Here is a 19,171-nt window from a genome sequence, read left to right as displayed (position 1 = left end):
ACTATCACCTTCTTAATGTGCCTGACTCCAGAGCTAAATTTCTTGGAATTGAAGGAATTAACTCTATTCTAGTTGGCTCAGCTATTCTACAAACCTACTATGGGACTATCCCTGTCATTAAGTAGAGTTAGGCAGTTGCTATAGGCATCAGATGTGCAGGGAAACTAGCCTCTAAGCTGGCTTCTGTATGAAAATTCAGGGGGAAAGGAACTTTGCTTTTCACCTTAGGCAAAAAGATAACTTGGGTCAACTCTGGTTCCTACATTCATCCCACTGCCACTCGTTTCTGAATTCTTAAGCATCTTCATCAGCCAAGAAACAGAAATAGTATGCTTATATAAGGGCAGCTATCACAATGGAAGTTTACAGCTGAAGATGTAAATTAAAGAAGGCATACATCATCATGAGCCAGTTCTGCTGTCTCAGGGAACAAGCATAGCTGAGGCATTAGGCTCAGCTAAGCAAAGGTACATACAGCCATAGCTGTCATTTAGGGTTAAAGCTGGATCAAGGAGCATCATCCCCAGGGAAAGAATCAAGAACTTTTGAAAGGACATGCAAACTTCAGCAAACATAAGCGGAACCTTTATTTCTGAGTCTATACAGCAGGAACACCATTCTTTTGTCTGGATTAAGGTGGATAGGGATGAACATAAATAGTGCTTGAATGAGGGAACACCAGAGATTACCAGTATAGCATTTTCAAGGCAAAGAGTGCTAGCTGAAGTCTCAGAGAATTGCTGTGGTTCCCCATATCTCCAGACACGGAGACAACCTCAGGGGATTCCTTGAGAAAAAGTGGAATATAAATTTATTATTATTATTATTATTATTATTATTATTAGCAAATTTTTGAGTGAGAGAGAAGGTTGCAGGTCTCAAGAAGAAGCTGAAGTGTCAGGGAACTGCTATGCTTCTCCAGGGTGAGCAGCAATCAGGTATTTTCAAGTTGCCTGTTGGCTTATGACAACCCCATAAATTTCATAGAGTTTTCTTAGGCAAGGGAAACTCAGAGATAGTTTTGTCTGTTCCTTCCTCTGAAACATATAGCCTACAGCACCTTGTATTTGTGAGCAGTCTCCCATCCAAGTACTAACCAGGACTGGTCCTATTTAACTTCCAAGATCAGACAGGATTTGGTGTCTTTAGAATATGTAGGGTCACAGCAGCAATGGGGCAGAGAAAAAAATACATTATTATTATTATTATTATTATTATTATTATTATTATTGTAAGGGGGCTTTAAAGCATGGACTCCTATCTGCACCATCTCAACTGGCATCACAGTTGTCTGACCATGGAGTTTATCAGACTCAAAGTTTTGGACCCTCAGTTGCACTAAGGAAGTGCAAAGAACATTGCGAAATGACTGTTTCACGTGAAGTCTTACCACATTGCTTGCTTTTCCGTCATTCCCCCGTAACATTATGTTAGCGCTACAATTGCACGAAAGTTGCGATTTGCGTGATGTGAAACCATGCATAGCGGAACTTTTTACTACACCAGCGCCTTCCTTTTGTCTTTCACATTTCGCATCAACATATTTGCGCATGCCCTTTGGAGGCTTTGGTGGCATCGTGACCTTTGTGCTTCCGGGGGAGCGAGGGGGTTCCCCCCCATCTCTAGGGTCCTATTTAGCGGAGGGGAGGGGGAGAAGGAAAGAGCCGAAGTAAAAAGGGGAATCTGCAACAGGTGACAGAAGGCAAAAGGGCAAATCGGGGTGGCTTTTGGACTGCAAATGCAGCATTTTTCCCCATTATTTTTATTATTAAATATATACACCCCTGTCTTTATTTTTATTTATTTTTTCATTATTTTTATTATTAAATATATACAAAATGAGCGCATGTTTTGTTGTGTTTTTTGCTGAGGAGTGTGTGTGTGTGTGTGTGTGTGTGTGTGTGTGTTTGTGTGTATTTGCCCTTTGCAACAGTATCCCTTTGCTGGAAGTCAGCTAATAAAAGTGAAAGGGAACAATAAAAGGGCACTTTTTTCCTTGGAGAATCCATGCTAAAATGCGAATGTTACAATCAAATGTTACAGTTGTTGCTTTTGTCAATTAGGCAATTGGCAAAACGATACATACTTTTGCAAGGAATTCAGGGACAGCTCTGAATTGCTTTTAAAAGTCATAAAAGAAAGCATGACAGTCGCATCCTTTTCTGGCATTTACGGTGATGAAATTATTATTATTATTATTATTATTATTATTATTATTATTATTATTATTATTACATGTGCAAGAGGCATTCTGGGGTGGCAAGGAGTGGGGGATACAGAATGCATTATTTTTATTATTAAATATATACACCCCTGTCTTGATTTTTAGTTATTTTTTCAAATAAATAACCTCACAGCTTGGAGGTTCCCTGTTTCTCTCAGCGCTGCCACTCTTTGGATGAACCTTTGGGGTCCCTGACATTTGCAGCCTCCTCAGTGTTCATGCAGGGCAGATGAATGGGGCTGGAATGGATGACCCTTAGGGGCCCCTTAAAGTTGCAGCCTCCTCGGTGTTCATGCAGGGCAGAGGAATGGGGCTGGAATGGATGACCCTTTGGGGTACCTGACATTTGCAGCCTCCTTGGTGTTCATGCAGGGCAGAGGAATGGGGCTGGAATGGATGACCCTTAGGGACCCCTGACATTTTCAGCCTCCTTGGTGTTCATGCAGGGCAGAGGAATGGGGCTGGAATGGATGATCCTTAGGGGCCCCTTAAATTTCTAGCCTCCTTGGTGTTCATGCAAGGCAGAGGAATGGGGCTGGCATGGATTATCCTTAGGGGCCCCTTAAATTTGCAACCTCCTCAGTGTTCATGCAGGAAAGAGCGACCCCCCCTCCCCCAGGGTTGTCCTGAAAAAGGAAGGCCACCAGAAGGGAATGGTGTGAAAAAGCAGCCCAGCATCATGGGAACTTTGCAATCAGTAACTTTTGCGTTGTATTGCGCTGCTGCCTACCACACCAAACCATTTTGCAACACTTTCGCAAGGATAACGGGAGACAAAGGCCTGACTTCCCTTTTTTCCTGTAATGCCCAAAAAGGGGAGGAATGACGCTAAAACTACGGGAGCATTGCGCAATGGGCTCCCATAGAAATAAATGGTGTCTGGAAGAGCATCACGCTTTCACGTTATTGCGCAACGTTGGTGACGCTAACATTGCGCGATAGGCAGGAAAAATCGCCAAAAACTCGTGTCTGATAAACTCCCATGTGTGTCTTCTGCTGGTGCAACAGTGATGCATCTTTAAAAAAGCGAGGGACAGGAATAAGGGAGAAAGATAATGGACCCATAGAAGAGCCAGAGTGGTGTAGTGATTAGAGTGTTTGACTATGACTTTGGAAACCAGGGTTTGAATACCCATTTGGCAATGGAAACCCACTGGGTAACCTTGAGCTAGTCACACTGACTCATTCTCAGAGGAAGTGAAAAGCAAACCCCCTTTGAACAAATCTTACCAGGAAAAGTCGATGATAGGTTCACCTTAGGGTCACCATAAGTCATAAACAACTTGAAGGCACACAACAACATAATGGGTGCATACATAATTTTAGGCCTCTTGTAGAATTTGGAGCAAGTTAGTGAGTGCTGCACCAGCAATTTTATTGAGTAATTCTGGGCAGTAGCTGCCCTGGGACTGAAAATGCTCCCCAAGGGCTGGCAGTAAGCTTTTCAGCAATGGTACAGGCCCTGCAAAATTTGCCATGTCATGTGTATGGGAGGTAAAGCCATATAGGACTCTGCCCTAGAAGTAAAAATGACAAAAATAACATTTTTTTTCCTGCTGGGCTGCCCAGGCAACAAAATATGTTTTCATGTTTTTGTTACTGTTCTCCTGGATCTATATTATGAGATTACCTGATTAACTGAGTATCACTCCAGTTCTGAACCTATTTGTACAGATTGATTACATGTGTGTTTCCACGAAACACTGCCCCAGAAACTGTTTCAGTCTTCCTGCCAAACTGTGCCTGCCCCATCTCTATGAGAATTATCACACGGAGCCTTACCATCCCTGAAACATTGTTAAATCGTCCGTAAAGCACAAGGGTGTGATATCCAGTCACACTTGTCCCCTGTGTTTAAATCATCATGGAGGCATCCCATCATTAAAGCATTTGCAGAGCAGCCATTTCTCGCATAACAGAAGTTTCCGTTATGCAGATTACTGGCAGCTCCGCAGACACTTTAATGGCAGGACACTTCCATGACAATTGAAACACAGGGGACAAGCACGGCCAGCGATCACACCATCATGCTTTACAAATGATTTAGTGACATTTCAAGGATGGTAAGGCTCCATGTGTTAATCCCCTATTACTTCAATGGCCCACTCTGATGGCGCAGACACCTGGGAAATGCTGGCCACAGAGTCATCTTTGACAATGCTGACAGTGACGGAGATTAGCACCACCCTCTACAGTTGGATATGTCTAAATAATAATGTCAAATAGGAAATATTTACCTTTTCCTTTAGGATATTGTGACCTGGCAACTTGAAATAGTGTCCAGTTTGGGGCACCACAATTCTAAAAGATGTCAAGCTGGAGTTAGTCCAGAGGAAGGTGACCAAAATGATGAAAGGTCTAGAAAGAGTGCCCTATGAGGTGTGGCTAAGGGAACTAGGTATATTTAGCCTACAGAATAGAAGCTTAAGAGGTGATATGATAACCCTGTTTAAATTTCTGAAAGGCTGTCATACTGAAGATGGAGCAAGTTTGTTTTCTGCAGCTCTAGAGACTAGGACATGGAGCAACAGATTCAAACTACAAGAAAAGAGATTCCTCCTCAACATTAGGAAGAACTTCCTGACAGTAAGAGTTGTTTGACAGTGGAACACACTCCCTCGTAGTGGTGGTCTCCTTTGGAGGTTTTGAAACCGAAGATGGATGGCCATCTCTCCGGGGTGGTTTCTAGGAAGAAGCTTGGGAGAAATTCTGCGAAGGTTATCTTTTGGTATCAGTTCCTGAAAAGCAACATGCTGTCTATTGTGTTAACCGTCTGTTAATACAGATTTCCTGTAAACATCATTTGATTTCACTGGCAAATATATGGGAAAGTTACTTTTTTTAGACTGCAGCTTCCAGAAGCCCCAGCTTGTACCCTTACTGGTGGGGCTATTCTGGGTGTTGTAGTCCAAAAAATTAACTTCCTCAAGCTCCAAATATAACCAAAGTTTATGGATCAGTAGCTCAGCTAGGGCTGAAGCTGAGGGCCTGGCAGCCTTGTAGGGGGGTATCCAGGGATTGACAGTGGGTGATTGCATTCGCATATAGAACTGATGGTTTTGCTGCAGAATTCCCATAAAACTAGACCTACAGTTCACAGAAAATTAAATCTAATAGGCATGTCAAGAGCTTTTTAAAAAAGAAAATAGTATTTTATTGTGTTAGTTACCTTTCTGGTAAAGCCATCCAGTGAACTTTGTGGTTAGGTTGTCATTTTAACCCTCAACCTGCTAAAAGAGAATTTCAGTCTTCCAGTCAAAACTTGCTACAGAATACACAGAAAACTAGAACCACAATTCACAGAAAATTAAACTGGCTAGATGTGTCAATAGCTTTTCGTTTAAGTATTTTTATTGTGTTGGTTACATTTTTGGTAAAGTCATGCAGTGAGCTTTGTGGTTAAGTGGCATTTTAACCCTCAGCCTGGTAAATGAGACATTTCAATCCTCCAGAATAAAGTGTTGCTGCAGAATTCATAGAAAATGTGACCTAAAATGTAGGCATGTCAAGAGCTTTAAAAAAAAGAACAACAGTTGGGAGGAGAGTGTTTTTGTTTTTTACAAGGAGGATTGACAAATACTCAAACCAAATGCATCAACTCATGTGAACATGTGTTTTCTGGTTATGGGTGTTTGGGTATTATCAGATATCCTTGATTCTGCACTCATGAAGACTCCTAAGGACATGGGGCATTTTTACCCTGCAATACATGGAAATTTTCCTTGGAGTCAGAAATTATCCCAGATCCAGTAACTCAGTGCCAGTTTTTTTTAATCTGCATGTGTGAGGGTTAATTTAGCTATCTATGGGGCTCGACAGACTGGCGGGAAAGGCCAGCCTGGGGGTAGAGTTGGGGTGTGGCATCCACATCATGCACACCCCAACTTACCCCCCAGGCTGGTGTGACACCGTGCGCCAGTGCTCCTCTGGCACTGTGTCTAAATGACACAGCTACAAAAGAGTGCAGAAAAGCCGCATGGTGGTGGCTATGGCACCCTTTCCAGGACATAAAAAGGAGCCACATTTTGTGGATCCTTTTTGTGCCACAGAAAGCAGAGATTGAGGCCATGGCATGTAGTTGCCACAGCCCCAACCTGGCACTAAAAGGGGTGGTTGCAGGCCACCTCTTAGGGGTGGTCTGTCAAGCCCCTATGTTTCCTGACCAGGGAGCCTAACTAAAAGATTCCAAGAGCTGGGACCTCAGATTATGCTGGACTACAACTCCAAAAATCCCTGATTTTTGCCCATGCACGCTGGAATTTGTGGGAGTGAAGTTTAAAGACATCTGAGGAGCCAGGTTTGGGGGCAACTCCCCTACATTTTCTCTAATCTACTGTTCCACATTGATTTATGATACTTATTCTTCTGTGTACCTTTACAGCTTTGGTCATGAAAGGGCAAAGTCCTGGTGAAGTACAAAAAGAATGAGAAGGTCCTTAACTGGAAATAGACTCTGTTCAGCAAATATAGTGCACTGCTCTGTAGGTGCAGGGGTACAATAAGCAGGAATAGCGCTGTCCTTGGTACTAGTGACTTCAAAACAAAGCCCACACCCTAATTCAGTAATAATGCAAGTTTATGTACAGCCGTATCCCAGTATCGTTGTGAGCAACAGCAGAGGAACTTTTTGGGCTACAATTCCCAAAATCACTGAGTCAGCATGGCCACTACTCATGGGATTCTGAGAGTTATAGCCCCCAAAATGTTATTTTCTAAGTTCTGACAGTGATATATAAGCACATGCTATAACTATGTGCTCAAGACATTCACCAACTAAAGAAGCTTCCCACTAGTCCACCCAGTTGCCTTGGCCCATGCCTTTGTTAAGTTAGTATGTTCCACTGGCTTGAATAATACTTTTGTATTATGCTCACAGAACCGTTCAGTTGCTCCAGATCTATTCAATGAGGAGAAAAACTCAGAGGAGTGACTCATACACAGATGGTGATGCCATGCTGCTAGTAAACACAATTAAAAGAAAAAATGAAAAAGGCTTTGGAGATCCATGAGTGAGGTTTGCCTCCCAACTGTATATTCAGAAAAAGGAAAGAGAGTCTTAGCAATCAGTAGTTTACAAAACTAGGTAGCAGGTATTTTGGACTAAAAATCCCATAATCCTTTATCACTGGCTAAAATGGCTAGAGTTTCAATGAGCTGAAGTTCAAAAACATCTGGAGAGGGAAATTGATCTGTACTGGCTCAGCAAGAATGGGGTTAGCAGATTTTTCTACTAAGCATGCAGCCAGCATGTTTTCTGATTTTTGCCTCGCACCAATGTTTTTCCCACTTGCTGGCAGACATCAAGCAGGCTTTAATTTTTTTTTTTTTTTTTTTTTTTTTTTGAGTGTGCAAAGAAAGAAGTTTGCCTAGATTCTCTTTAACTTAATCAACCCTTCAATTCTAAGAGAGGGGTGGAGAGGGGCTGATTTACTCATTGATGAGAGAAGGGCAATTTGTATCTTAAACCCTATTGTTAAGTCTCAATTGGAACAAACTCATTGAATCAATTGGTCTTACCTATTCACCAGGCAAGAGTTGGTTTCATTAACAGGGTTTGATCCCATGTGTGCTCAGAGACACACTCTTCTATTGCAAGCTTAGAAGAACGAAGAAAAACAAACCTGCAATCCAAAAATGGCACTGTTTAGACCCACCACCTCAGCAATGTATTTCCATTAGCTTGGGAATGTTACTTTTGGGACTACAGCTCTCAGAATCACTCCAGCTGACTAGGGGATACATCTGTACACTGTAGAAATAATGCAGTCTGACAACACTTGCTCTAGCACCATCCTATGCAATCCTGGGATTTGTAGTTTTGCAGGGTCTTTAGCCTTCTCTGCCAAAGATTGCGGGTGTCTCACAAAACTACAAATCCCAGGATTCTGTAGTATGGAGCCACAGCAGTTATAGTGGTGTCAAGCTGCATGATTTCTACAGAGTAGATGCACTCTGGGTGATTCTGGAAGCCATCATTCAAAAAAAGTTATCTTTCTCAGTTCTGTCCATGACCTGACAATATTTACAGTTTCTCTTCACAACTTTCTTACTACTACTAATAATAATAACAATAATCACCCTGCAGAATCAAGGTCCCAAATTTATTTTTAAATAAACTGTCATCACTGGTTATTATTTTATTTCATTGCTAAGAAGCTACACGTCTGCTTAAAAATATTATTCCTTCATGTGTTACACAAAACCTGCAAACCTGAGAATGTTACATTGGGATCTCATTTGTGAGTTAGTGACGGGCTCTGAACTTTATTCAGTAGTTCAATGACAGCACCCTCCCTTATCATATTTCATTACGTTGACATAAAGATAATATAAATTATCATCCTTGATTGACAAAAGGGCTATGTGCCATGGAGCCTGTGTTTCACTATTGAGAACAGGAAAAACAAGAACAGCACGTTGGATGAAGGTGTAATTAATGCTAAATCCTGCATATCAGTATAAAATCTCTTCAGGCCCAGTTTAAACAAAAGGGCAAAATGTGGGAAAACACTGAATCAGTTGCCTTTTCTTATGCCTTGCAAAGATACAAAAACATCAGGCCTTTAACCAAGAACTGCTTTTGGACTCAGAATTTCCACCACTGAATTATGAGGAATACTGCCCCCGCCCAACACAGCCTGGTATTGTTAGTGCTAAATACATATTAAGCTTTACAACCGCTGCTGCCACACTGCAGAATTAATGCAGTATGAGAGCACTTAAACTGTCATGGCTCAATGCTATGGAATCCTGGGATTTGTAGTTTTTGTTGTGCCACCAGAACTCTCTGACAGAGAAGGCTAAACATCTCACAAAACATCTCATAAATCCCAGAATTCCATAACATGGAGCCATAGCAGTTAAAGTGGTATCAATCTGTGTTAATTCTACATTGTAGATGCAGCCAATAATTCACATGCAATCAAGTATTGTGTTCAGCTGACAAGCCGTAACCACTTTTAAAAAAACAAACTTCTAACACTAGTATACCACAAATGCATTTTATTTTTGGATTTTATATAATTGTAAGTAGCTTTTTGTAAGTAGTAAAGATGCATTGGCATAGTGGTTAAAGACACCAGTTCTGATGATCAGAAGATCAGAAGGTTGGCAGTTTGAGGCCTAAGTGCTGCATTCAAAAAGAATCTTAAAACCTTTCTCTTTTGTCAAGCCTTCCCCCATGAAAAATGAAGTTTTGTATTTTGATCCCATCGACTCTCTGCCTTACCCTGGATACGCATGCTGAATGACTGTGTATAGAGTTTCTGTATTATTGAAATTTATATATAAATTTATCTATATTTTTATGATATTTTTATGAGATTGTTTGTAATGGTTTTTAATAGTCTGTAAACCCACCTCGATCCAATGGGAGAGGCGGGGAAACATAAATAAATTTATTATTATTATTATTATTATTATTATTATTATTATTATTAGGTGAGTTCCTGTCACTGGTCCGAGCTTCTGCCAACCTAGCAGTTCAAAAGCATACAAATGCAAGTAGACAGATAGGTAGCACTTCTCAGTGGGAAGGTAACAGTGTTCAGTGGAGTCATGCTGGCCACAGAGCAGACCTCGGACAACGCTGGCTCTTCGGCTTAGAAACGGAGATGAGCATCACCCCCTATCCTCGGTTATGACTAATAATAATAATAAATTTTATTTATGTTTCCCCACCTCTCCCATAGGATCGAAGCTGGGTTACAGACTATTAAAAAATCATTACAAACAATCTCATAAATAAAATCCAATAGTACAAAAAAACTTTTAGAACAATCATACAACATACATATCCAGGGTAGGCAGAGAATCAATGGCATCAGAGATACAAGCTTCATTCTTCAGGGGGGAAGGCTTGACAAAAGAGAAAGGTTTTAAGGCTCTTTTTAAATGATTCCAGGGGGTCATAAGACGGAGCTCATTGGGAAGAATATTCCAGATCCTTGGGGCTGCTAATGAAAAGGCCATCTGGGATGTGGCAACATACTTGGAGGATGGTATTTCCAACAGGTTCTTCCAACAGGACTAAACATTCATGTCAAGGAACTACCTTTACCTTTTTAAGTAGCTTTCAATTTTTCCTTTGTATTTAACAGTAGCTCCTTCTCACTACCTGCATTGTATTTTAAAGATCTGTTCAATGCCCAGGGAAATGGGAGTAGGGCCAGAGTGCCTGAGATTATGGGAAGCAGACGGGTGTGACAGGAGACAAAATCACTTTCTCAGGAAACTTAAAGGGAAGGGGAAATGAGAAGTAGGTGAGGCTCAGGAGCAACTAATAACTGGGAAGAGGAAGGGAAAGGCTAAGAAAAAATCTATAGCTCTATCCTGGACTGAAGGGGAGAGAGAAAGAGATGAAGGATGTTTGCTTCCATGTTGGCCTTTTTTGCTTTTACTAAAGTCCACCAGACACTTGGGTAAAATAGAAAATACTTGCACATTCCAAGATCATTTATTTGATTTATTGGGCTGACTTCTCTTTTTGCTTGCCATGAAGTCTTGGTGAAAGATGTAAAAGAGAATTGCTGTAAACTTAAATGAAGAGAATATCCATACAGTTCTTGTCTTCTATCCCCTTTCTACTGTGAAGTTGTTTTCTGTTTCCTGCAAAGGCAGAGCTTGAGAAAGCTGCTTTTTGGACTAAAATTGCCAGAAATCCCCACCAGCATAACCAATGGCTGGATGTAGTACTAAAGCCTTGATACGGTCGTAGTGTGTTTATTTGTCCCCTTCTCTATAAGACAAGAGCGGGGTAGTCAAGGCTAATCCCTAGCGCTTCTTTTTTTAATATCAGTGTTCAGTACTGTTTTGTCATAAAAGGATGCCTCTCCAAAATTCATTTATCTGAGCATTCAATGACTGCAGCCCCACCTCCAGCACTTTGAAAAAGAATTTCTAGGGCAAAGGATATTGTTTCCAGAAAAGGGAGAACAGAGACCTTTCCTCCCAATATGACTGCTGTAAGCTAATTCAAAGCTTCTCAAAACTACATTAAAGTAAAAGATGAAAGTGTTACTTGAGCCAAGGAATCCCCACAAAGGGCCTGGCCTGGCCCAGTTGCACCAGCTAGACAAAGATAATGTTGCTATGAAGTACTGTGTCTCAGACATACAACATGGTGTAGTGGTTTGAGCGTTGGACTAGGACTCTAGAGATCAGGGTTCAAATCCTGGTTCTGCCATGTCAAGCCACTGGGTGACTTTGAGCAAGTCACACACTCTCAGCCTCAGAGGGTGGCAATGGAAAATAAACCCTCTAAAAAAACTTGCCATGCTAGTCTCACCAGAAGATAAATAAAAATAAATTTAAATTTAAAAAATAAATAAAATTTTGAGGCATGGTGGTGAGTGAATGCAGTTGTGGAGAAATTTACATAGAGTTTACTTGTGAGTTGACTTGTGTATGCTTTCACTATGAGAGCAGCAGTTACTTTTGTCCTGATATTATCCTGCTAACCAAGGCCAAGTTCACCTCCCATACCATCATAAGGTTTAGAAAGCCAATTTGTCCTTTAGAACTAAATATACACCCATAGAGAACACTATATAGTCAAATAGCTGGTCTAACTTTCACCCTGTCCACCTCCTTCCTCCCCTTCAAATTGGAAGTGGAGATACAAACTATTAAATCTACAGCCAATTAACTCTGCAGCCATTTTTGTACAGCACCAGGATTAGAGAAACCCTAGTAAGAAAACAACTTACATTTTCTAAGAAACTTTGGCTCACCCTCAGTAGTCACTTTTCAAGGTTCACGTCTTCTCCTGGGTATCATTATGTTATGTGTCTAAGGGTTTATCAAACATTTAAAAAACATTTGCGCTTGAATTCAGATACTTCTAATACTGGTCCTCCCCTTCAAGCCCTGAATTGGTCCTAGTAGGAGTGTGGTGAAGACCAAGGTTGTGTCTCCATGGGGAAAAGATACTCAGGAGAGGCCATGCTTTTAGTCCTAGCACTGTCATGAGAAATGTTGATGGGGGACATGAGAGAGGATCTTCTCTAGAGGGACTTCCTAGACTTAAGAACCCAGGGAGGCAAAACTCTCCCCTCCTTGCTGTCTTTTCAATCTTTTGGTGAAATATTTTGCACAGAAATATTGCACAGAAAATATGTTTACAAAATATTTGCCTTCAAGCTGCCTATTAACTAATAGCCACCCCATGAATGTCAAATAATTCACTTAGGCAAGGAATATGCAGCACTGGTTTGCAACTGCCTTCCTCTGCAATATAGCCCACAGCAACTAATACTCCTTGGTGGATTTCTCTCCAGGTACTAATGAGGCCTTACTTAGCTTGCAAGATCAGTGTGATGCCTTCAAAAATGCTGTTCCGTGCTCATAAACTGTATTTTCTGTTCAAAAAAGTATGTTATCTGCATGTGGATTTGTGCACCGATGAAGACCTGTGGGTTATTCTATCCAACAAGTTTCTAGAGCATGGAGAAACCCTGCCTTAACTGGAAAACAAATCAAAAACAAATATTTCTTGCTATTCCTGGAGCAACCAGATTCACAAAGTATGCAAACAAAAATTTCCAAATGATTCAAATCCTAAACTGCCATTAATGACAAATTACAGTAACCAGCGTGGTGTCGTGGCTTGGTTGTTAGATTATGACTCTGGAGATCAAGGTTCGATTCCCAGCTCAGCCATGAAACCACTGGGTGACCTTGGGTAGGTCACATGCTCTCAGCCTCAAGGGAAGGCAATGGCAAATCTGCTCTGAACAAATCTTGTCCCAAAAAAGCCCATGGTAGGTTCACCTTAGGGTACCTGGCCATAAGTGGGAAATAACTTGAAGACACACAACAATAACAACCACTCACTAGATGAGTAATGTAGCTTTTTTGGTTACTTCAATCCATCATTGCTGATTCTGTTGTGGATGTCCACTCTTCCTCATAGGCTAGGACTGCTCTGGTATTTCTGTGTCATCTCTCTCTTCCTTCATCCACAGTTTCTCCATTCTGTGGCTTTTCCTTACCATAGTTGGTCCCCCCAGCTGATGCTCTCATAACCTTCTTCTGTCTTTCTCCATTCTATGCCCCTCCCACTCCTTTAAGCAGTTCACCTTCCATGACCCATATGAGTGGGAATTGCTTTCTTGCAAGGTACATTCCCAGAGGGAAGGAAGCAGTGATGGAGACAAGATGAATAATATACACCGAAAGGAAGAATGGGACAGTGGGCTGAGTGGAAAGCACCTATGTGGAATACTCTTTGCTCCTTGTTCACTCAACCACTCCCTCTGAGCACATGTCCGTCACTCATGAGGAAGAAATTTCCTTTGCATTATATCTTATCTTACTAAGCATCTGGAAATATGTGCAGAGGTGCCTCCTACTCCCCTTGGGGCTATGAACCACACTGGCTTCCCATCCTTATTACAGCATGGCAGAAGGATAGACTAGATCAGTGATGGCAAACGTTTTAGACTAGATGACCTTTGCAGTCCCATCATTCAATGATTGTGTGATCCCTTCCCTAAAATGTAAATGGGGAATCTCAGATCCCGGGGCCAAATTTGACCCTCTGGTCTTCATATGACATCATCACTTTTTGGTTAACCAGTTTTCGTATGATTTTTTTCCCAGCCTAAAAGATTAAAACACTCCTAAGGCTGTTCCAGACAGTCATTGATTTCTGCTAATATATACTGGCATTTTGAGTCTTATCCTTTGGGTCCCACCCTCTTGCCAGAATTTCAGAACTTCTCTGAAGCCGAATGAAAGAGATTCCCTGAAAGAGGTTCCACCCAGCTTTGCAGAGTTAGCATTTTTCAGTAACTTGAAGGAGAGAGCAAATGCACTATGTAAGAGGATGTGAAATTACTTCAACCCCCAACAAAAAATATTTAAACCCCTCACCACCACCAGACACTCAGAGCTTCATTTTACTTAAAAGTATGGGTTTTTAAAATAATTATGAAGGCAGAGAAGCCTAAGGATTTTTAAAGAGAGCAGAATGAGTTTTAAATCATCATCATCATCATCATCATCATCATCATCATCATCATCATCTCCATTTAGGATCGAGGCGTCTTACAATAAAAATCAATACAATGTAACAATAATCCCAATTATTTCCTCCCTCTCCTAAAACATCAATTAAAGATATTTAAACATTAAAATATACCATTAAAATAATCAGACGGGCAAACGTTGTTACACGGTATTCAGTGTGATGGTCAATACGATGGGTGGCCGAGTTTGCTATTCAGGAAAGGCCCGCCAGAAATCCATCTTAACAGCCTTTTTGAATCTATCCAGTCTCACCTTTGCTAATACAATAGACTGAGAAGTATAACTGGTATAGTTTACTGTGTATAGCTTTAACGATAGCCTCAGTATCCCTGTCTGCTTTCTTGAGACATTATATAGCATGAGAAACATCGCTTTTCCTAACTCCTTACCTGGAATCGGCAACCTGCTGTCCCAGGGCTACAGATAGCCCTCAGCCTAATTTCAAGAACCTTCTGTGAGAAATCACTCCAGACTGCCAGCAAGAATTATCTGCCCCTCTTCTGACAGTCTACTGGAGACTGGTGGCCACTGACACATCAAGACCAAGGGAATATTATTATTCTTGTGCCCCCTGCAAAAGAAAAAGGACATGAGAGGACATCAATTTACATAATACTGCATATACTGATGTATGTGTACTTTATTTTTGTTGTTATTGTTGTGTGCCTTCAGGTTGTTTCTGACCTATGGTGATCCTAAGGCAAACCTTGGGGTCATTCAGACATCATTTGTTTTAGCACAATGATTCGAATCATCTCATTCATGCATTCTGGGTTTGTTGGTCACACTATCAAACTGGATTGATACACATCTCTGCAAGTTCAGTTCCACACATGTACAAGTATTTGAATAAAGATAGAGTTGACAATACAACTGAATTCAGAACATGTGCAAAGCATGCAGAGTTTTATCCCAGGTCTATTCAGGTCTATTTGCATTGTTTATTCAACTACCGATGATGTGGATCTTTATAAAAAAAAAACTTGGGAGGAAAACCCAGTCTTGATTATCCCAGATTAAGTGGATTTTTGAGTAGCCCCCCAAAAAACTTAATTGGATGCATGTGAACAATGGAGATTTAACCTGGATTCATCCTGGGCCTCTTTCCCACTTACAAATAAATCAGTTTGCGATCTGAATCAATGGATCGATTCCACAGTGGAGCATGGTTCACACTTCATTTGCCCAAATTGCATTTTCTTGTTGCAAAATAACCCACTTCTCGTTCACATTGACCAGTGATTAGATTCCAAAGGGACCCTCTTCAGCAGATGATCACCTGATCACTTCATAAAAAAATCAATTCCGAACCACATCCCATTCACACTTGTGCTGAATCGATTTCATGCAAAAGACGTGAAAAAAATGAATGTCAAAAAGAAGCGTGTTAAATGGATCTAGCATGGCCTCCCTCTCCAAACTGCTTCAGCGATTCAGCTCAAGTGAGAACAAGGGTCATTTAAACCACTTCAAATCAGTTTGCAAACTGGTTTAAAATGTAGTGGGAATGAGGTCCTGGATTGTTTTCACAGTGGGAATAACACCCTAGTGTGATTTCCCCAAGGTCATCATGTGGGTTTCCATAGCTCCGTGGGGATTTGAACCCTGGTCTCCAGAGTCCTAGTCAAGCCACTAAGCCAGGGGTAGGCAACCTTTTTGAGCTGGGGACTGGGTTGCTGTCCCTCAGACAACTGGGGGGCCGAAGCACAAAAAAAAAAATAATAATTAAATAATTTTTAAAAAATTTAAATAAATAAATAAATAATATTTATTGTCTCTTTTAGGCATCCACACACACACACATGCCACATCCCCACACTATATCCCTAATCCCCCACCTTCCCACAGCCCAGTTGTCTCTTTTAGGAACCAAGACAGACAGATAGACACACACACACACACACACATGCCACATCCCCACACTATTAAGTTTATCGCATGGGGCATAAACCGTTCCCCAGCACGTTCTAACGGGGGCAAGTGTGGGCGCGCACAGAGCGCGATGGGCACCGGATGGGGCCCAAAACGTGACTTTATCGCACGGGGGGACGACGACGACGACGACGCACGTTCCCATCGCGTCCCAATTCGGTTCCAGAGGGCGCCATTTCTGGGGATGCTTGGAAACAGTTCCCAGAAATTATGCCCTCTGGAACTGAATTAGGACGCAATGGGAACGCGTGGCGGCAGCGGCGGCGTCCCCCCGTGTGATAAAGTCGCGTTTTGGGCCCCATCCAGTGCCCATCGCGCTCCGTGCGCACCCACACTTGCCCCCGTTAGAACGCGCTGGGGAACGGTTTATGCCCCATGCGATAAACTTATATATCCCTAATCCCCCACCTTCCCATAGCCCAGTTGTCTCTTTTAGGCACCCCCACATACACACACACACAAACGCCACATCCCCACACTATATCCCTAATCCCCCACCTTCCCACAGCCCAGTTGTCTCTTTTAGGCACGCAGACACACACACACACACACACATGCCACATCCCCACACCCCAACAACCACTACCACCACCCAAAAACCCTACACGCGTCTAATCCCCCCACCATGCCCTCCTCCGTACTCATACACCCCTACACAACAGAACCTCACAACCCCCCCACACACACTGCCATCACAACGCCTCCTTCTAGGGGCGTCCTTTGGGGAGGAGGAGGAGGAGGAGGAGGCAGGGGATGCGGGGTGGAAGGCAGCAAAGACATGCAGGACTAGGCAGCGGCCGGGCCAGGCCCAGGCTTCAGGGCTAGTCACAACGCAGGCCTCGGCTGGGTCCGGGAGAGAGATGGGTGCCTCCTCCTTTCTCTGTGTGGAGAGAGAGTGGAAGGGCAGGCTGTGCCTGGAAGAAGGAGCTGTGGGCCCTCCTCTCCGGCTGCAAAGAGAGAGACACGGACGCAGGCGCCTCTTCTTGTCGCTCCCTCCTCAGGCAGGAGGGTTAAGGATAATAATGGAGGAGGAGGAAGAGGAGGGTGCGGCAATTGGCGGCAGGACTGGGCTGGGGCCAGTCCCAAGGCCTCGCTGGGCCAGATCCGGCCCGCGGGCCGTAGGTTGCCGACCCCTGCACTAAGCCATGCTGTTGCTGCGCACAACTACAACATTATAAATCATTTCTATTGTTTAGACAGGATTACAATGCAACTCACCAGAGTGGAGAAAACTGTAATTACAGGTGCCTTGCAGGTTTGCTGAGTCTGCTTTTCTGCTGAGGATGAACAATTTTGAGGTCCCTGACCTACCTCTTTGTGATAATACTCAAACTGGACAGTCCTTCCAATGTATTATTTAGTTATTTATTTCAAGTGTTTAGTGCTTTTCAGCCTACTAGGGCTTCCAAGGCAATGTATCACAGATGAAAACATACTGTTTTTCCCAAAGAGAGAATGGTTTCCTGTAAAAGAGGACATGTGACTGCTCTACCACTGGAAAGGGATGGCAGAAAGGTGGAGAAAAAAGGCCCCTTTGTCCACACTTTGTCTCCTGTTTCCCTAACTGCAGGCTTTGGCCCAGCTCACATAAATTGCCCATGAGAGATTGTGTTCTTTCAGGTTCCCACCCATCCTAGACTGAAGCATTCTTCCAAATGATTTGCTTATATATTTATAGAAACTGGTGTACTGACTGTAAGGCAGATGCATCATTCTGTGGGATATGATGTATGGTAAGGCAAGGCAAGGCTTCAAGAAGACATGAAGCAAGGCAGGTTCGGGCTTGTCTGAACTTGTCTGAGTCTGAAAGAAACAAGAGGCAGCCTCACCCCTTAGAAAAAAATGAATGTAGCCATTCAGATTCAGTCTCAGTAGGGTGCTACTGCTACATCATTTTAGCATTTGATATGCCCGGATCCTAAAACTCCAGGATGAAACTCTCACACAGGACTCCTTTCCACAGGGGGAGTCCCATGAGCTTGGAAATGTTTCTTTTGGGAGAAGGGATTAACCTTCCCAGAACCCCACAAATTTTGGGAGTCAAAAGGCTGGGTTCAACTAGAGTAGACCCATGCAATCAATAACATTTGTATAGGTGTTGGTCTCCCATATTGTCATTTATTCAGTGGGTCTACTCTAGTTGAGATCAGAACAAGGTTTAGGATATCACCTGATTTAAAAGTCATGGGTTTCTGAGATCTGCCCCAACCTTTCTGTTTCTTTTGGGGAGTCTCGAAGTTCTTTACAGCTATTGCAGGGTGAGGTGGGGCTAAATGAAGCATTCTACCCATATAAGAACCCTGTCTTCCCAATGAAATGTTCCCCAAATTCCTAGCATTGCAGAGAGTCAAACTTTGAAAATAGTTCAGAGCTAGAATGCTTACATTTGCTGTGTTCACATTTCCTTGGCATCTTTTTCTGTAGTGTCTTGTTTTCTTTGACTGCCTAAACTGTGGGCACATCTACACTGCAGAATTAAAGCAGTTTGACATCACTTTAACTGCCATGGCTCCTTCCTCTAGAATCCTGGGATCTGTAGTTTTGTGAAGCACCAACGCGTGTTGGCAGAGAAGGCCAAAGACCTTGTAAAACCACAAATCCTAGGATTCCATAGGATGGGGCTGCAACACTTAAAGTTGTGTCAAACTTCATTGTTTCTACAGTATAGATATACCCTGTATTTCCAAATGTTCAGCTGAGGTTTGAAGATCTTGTAATACTAGAAATTTGGGCACTAAAGCGGAGGAAATCATTGAAGGTGAAGAACTCGTATTGGGTGGGGACAATGACTACATTTTGCACTCACCTCCAGCACCATGACTACACCTCTGGTTTCTATCAACATCTATAAGCTGCAGAGCCAGCTGACTGTTCCAGCCACAAGAGCATCTTTTCCTTATATGTGTGCTAACACTGGGGTTTCCCTGGTAAATAAATGACTTGCTGTTGGCTTTGTGATTCCAGGGGATTTCAGCATTGGGTCAT

Source organism: Sceloporus occidentalis, unplaced genomic scaffold (genome assembly GCF_023333645.1).
Source record: "Sceloporus occidentalis isolate IW3139 unplaced genomic scaffold, rSceOcc1.0.p SCAF_1, whole genome shotgun sequence".
NCBI lineage: Eukaryota > Metazoa > Chordata > Lepidosauria > Squamata > Phrynosomatidae > Sceloporus > Sceloporus occidentalis.
This window is presented reverse-complemented; position numbering follows the sequence as displayed.